Source organism: Pan troglodytes, chromosome 15 (assembly GCF_028858775.2).
Source record: "Pan troglodytes isolate AG18354 chromosome 15, NHGRI_mPanTro3-v2.0_pri, whole genome shotgun sequence".
In the NCBI taxonomy this organism is placed as follows: Eukaryota; Metazoa; Chordata; class Mammalia; order Primates; family Hominidae; genus Pan; species Pan troglodytes.
In genome coordinates this window covers 27,049,636-27,053,887 of record NC_072413.2, presented here as the reverse complement: position 1 = coordinate 27,053,887, position 4,252 = coordinate 27,049,636, and positions in this window count along the sequence as shown.

Here is a 4,252-nt window from a genome sequence, read left to right as displayed (position 1 = left end):
AAAGATACTTTTACAAAATATGATAAGTGTCGGAGTACGGGTAAGTATATCACTTAACAAAGCCTGCAGTTGATGGAAGTGGTCAGAAGACTATTAAGAAAGTATCTGTGCTGAGACTTCAAGAACAGAGGTTGAAAAGTTGAAAAAGGAGTAAAAGTACACAGCACCAAGGGAAAAGTAGGTGCAAAGGTCTAGAGGGGAAAGCCATATTCACACATTCCTTCCAACTATACATATTTTTTTTTCTCTTCTTTTTTTTTCAGATGGAGTCTCGATCTGTCGCCAGGCTAGAGTGTGGTGATGCTATCTCGGCTCACTGCAACCTCCACCTCCCGGGTTCAAGGGATTCTCCTGCCTCAGCCTCCTGAGTAGCTGGGATTACAGGCGCCCACCACCACGCCCAGCTACGGGGTTTCACTCTGTTATCCAGGATGGTCTCCATCTCTTGACCTCGTGATCCATCCACCTCAGCCTCCCGAAGTGCTGCGATTATAAGCCTGAGCCACCGCGCCGGGCCCCAATTATAATTTCACTTATTTCAAACAAGGAAGTTTATCACTGACAAAATAAGATTAAAAAAACAAAATTATTGACATCATGGAGCATGCATTCTAGTGAGAGAGACAAAAATAAACAAGATAAATAAATAAAATATATGTTAAATTGTAAGAAGAAAAATAAAACAGGAAAGGTCATAAGAAGCACGAAGGAGTGGTTGAATATTTGATAGTGGGTTAGGGAATGATGCATTTGTATCTGCCTAAAGGAAAGGAGGAGCGTGTGTATGTTAGTATGCCTGTGGAAGGGGACGTGTTCCCAGCAGAGAGAACAGGAAATCCAAGTTTCCGGAGGCATGAACAGTTTGCGTATCCTTGAGAAAAGGAGGCAAAAGTGGCCAGACAGAGCAATGAAGAAACAGAGTAAATGAACACAAAGTCAGAAAGGTAAGTAGGGTCTTGCCTATCTTTGCAATGATTTTGGCTTTTAGCCTAAGTGAGATGAGGAAAAAAAAAATAGTGAGAAGTCGAGCAGAAAAATGACATTACCCACTTCAGATTTGAACATTTACTTGCTACCAGTTGAATAAAACCTAAAGAATGAGAAGGGCAGAAAGTAGCCTATTGTAAAAATCCAGGCAAGATATGATGATGTGGACTTGGGTTGTGGCAATAACAGTAGATGTAAAAAGTAGATGAATTGGGGATACATTTTGAAAACAGCCACCAACAAATCTAATGATAAAGTGGGTGTTTAAGTGAAAGTTAGCAGCCAAAGACTAGTCTAAAGAATTTTGGTCACTTTGGGAGGCCGAGATGGGTGGATCACAAGGTCAGGAGATTGAGACCAGCCTGGCCAACACGGTGAAACCCTGTCTCTACCACAAATATGAAAAATTAGCCAGGCATGGTGGCACACGCCTGTAATCCCAGCTACTCAGGAGGTTGAGGCAGGAGAATTGCTTGAACCCGGGAGGCGGAGGTTGCAGTGAGCCAAGATCATGCCATTGCACTCCAGCCTAGGCAAGAAGAGCAAAACTCCGTCTCAAAAAAAAAAAAAAGAAAAAGAAAAAGACAAAATTTTGGTTAGAGCAATTGGATGAAAGGAATTGCCTGCCCCTGCAAAGGAAAAGACTAGGTGAAGACCAGGTTATGGGAGAATAACAGAAAGTTAAACACATGTTGAACTTAAGATGTGTATTTGCTACCCAAGCAGAGGTATTTTATTGGCAGCTATAAATAGTGGAATTTAGAAAAGAAATATGACATATTTATATATTCATTTATATATGTGTATAGATTTATATATTTTATACTTCTATATTTTACATAGAGTATGAATATTTTATATATTATTATCATATTGAATATACTTACATATTATATCAGTGTATCAATGACAAAGTCTTGAGAAGAATGAAATTCAACAAAATAATTATTAAGCATAGAAAAAAGAATTGATGTGAGTTCTGAGCCTAGAGACGCTATGACATTTAGAAGCCAAGGAGATTGGGAGGAAATTAAAAAAAAAAATCTAAGAGGGAGCATCCAGAGAGATATGAAAAACATAACAACGGTGTAAGTTTATTGTTTTGGAAGCCAAGCAAAGAAAGTGTTTCAAGGAGACAGTAATCCATTTTGTCAAATGTTAACAAGGGTTCAAGTAAGATGAGGACTGAGAATTTAGCAACATGGAGTTCATGGGTAACCTGGATAAAAGCAGTTTTAGTCGAATTTTGGTGCTGAAAATTCCTTTGGAATAGATTCAAGAAAGAATAGAAGGAGAGAAACTGGAAACTTCATGCAGAAGCATCTTGATATGGTTTGGCTGTGTCCCCATTCAAATCTCACCTTAAATTGTAATAGTCCCCATGTGTCAAGGGTGGGTCCAGGTGGAGATAATTGAATTATGGGGGCAGTTTCCCACATACTGTTCTCGTGGTAGTGAATAAGTCTCACGAGATTGGATGGTTTTATAAACGGGAGTTCCCCTGCACAAGCTTTCTTGCCTGCCACCATGTAAGATGTGACTTTGCTCCTCATTCACCTTCCACCATGATTGTGAGGCCACCCCAGCTGTGTGGAACTGAGTCAATTAAACCTCTTTCCTTTCTAAATTACCCAGTCTTGGGTATGTCTTTATTAGCAGTGTGAGAACAGACTAATACACATCTTTTTTCAATAAATTTTGTTGTAAATGAAATTAGAGAAGAGGAAAGATTGTAAAGGGAATAAGCTGGAAAGGGAAGTGGAGTCAAAAGGGAGGCCTTTAGAAATGGAAGTGACAGAAACATGTTTACGTGCTAAGTGAATCATCCAGTAGTAAGGGCAGTATATGTAGTGTAAGAAAGAAAAATATGTGTGGTGCAAGAAAGAGAGTTGCTGGATTTACATCTTAAGGTAGGCAGGAAGGGAACTGAATCCAGCACAAAAATTGAGGGCTACACTTTGTTAGGAGTATGGAAATGAAAGTTCAAGTAAATTAGCACAAGTACACTTAGGTCAATAGATGTCGATACAGAAGCTCATGCGAAGTCTCTTCTGTTTACTTCAAATTTCTTAGTAAAGTGGAAATCATGGTCAACCACGTAGGATAAGGATGGGGAAAGAGGTGTAGGAGATTTGATGGGAGAAGGTATAAAATAATCATCTAAGTTTTAGGAAGGAGCTAGAAAAATATAGTGTGATTGCTAGACAGCATAAAGGAGCCACTTGAGATGAGTGATTCTAAACTTAAGGTGAGGTCAGCATTGTTTTGTATTTTTTCTCCAATTGCATTCAGTTGCAAGTGGGCAAATGCAGAGTAGGTTGAGGGTTTGATTTAACAAAAGTTGTATTTTATCCAGTTGATCATAATGAAGCAAGAGTAGAGCAAAGAGGTAGGCGGTGTTTTCAGGGAAGTGATTATTGTTGACATAAGATCTTTAGAAGGTCACACCAGTTTAAAACCAAGACACATTTTAAGCATCTTTGGATTTCATCAGTTGCTGTGTTTTATGGTATTCCTTAATAGCATGGGGAAACAGCATAGGGGGAAAAAAACACAGTTTGATGTGAAACTTTTCATTTTGTGGTTCTAAAATAGTTGCTTTTATTCTCCGCAGGTCTTTAAATGGATTCATTTGAAAATCAGAGTCCTCCATTATCAATAAAAGTATTATGATGTGGCTGCTCTAGAATAGCAGAAAGTTAAAAAAACAAACTTAAAATCAGACAACCAGTAATATTAAATTTTCTCCGGGTGCACATTATTTAGTTCCTCATTAACTTAATTGTTTTCCAGTAAAAGTGAAATGCACAATATGAAAATTAAATAATATTACATGTCAGAGTTTAAAAGAAATATTCATTTAACATTGGAATAGGTTTTTTCCCCAGGAAATCTTTTTCATTTATTTTGTGAGAATTTTTGTTTGTCGCTATTTGTTCAAAACATAATACAATTGTGAGACCCAGTGCCTGCTGGCAAAGTTGGAATAGCTGTCAGCAGGAAATGGCAAACTAATAATAAGTGCTGGTAAAATATTTATATTATAGTTTACTGGGAAGCTGAGTGTAGTTTTGTATTTCATTAGTGCTTGAGGCAGTACATAGTAACATTTTTTTTTTTGCTCCAAAATAAGTGGATAGAATTCTAAATGGTATAGTAACTTATCTTTCAACTATCAGCTGGGGAAAGAAAGAATTAATAATAATAAAGTCCTTTACTAGTTGAAATTTAAGAAATTTTAAACGAGGTCTATAGGGCAGTAATT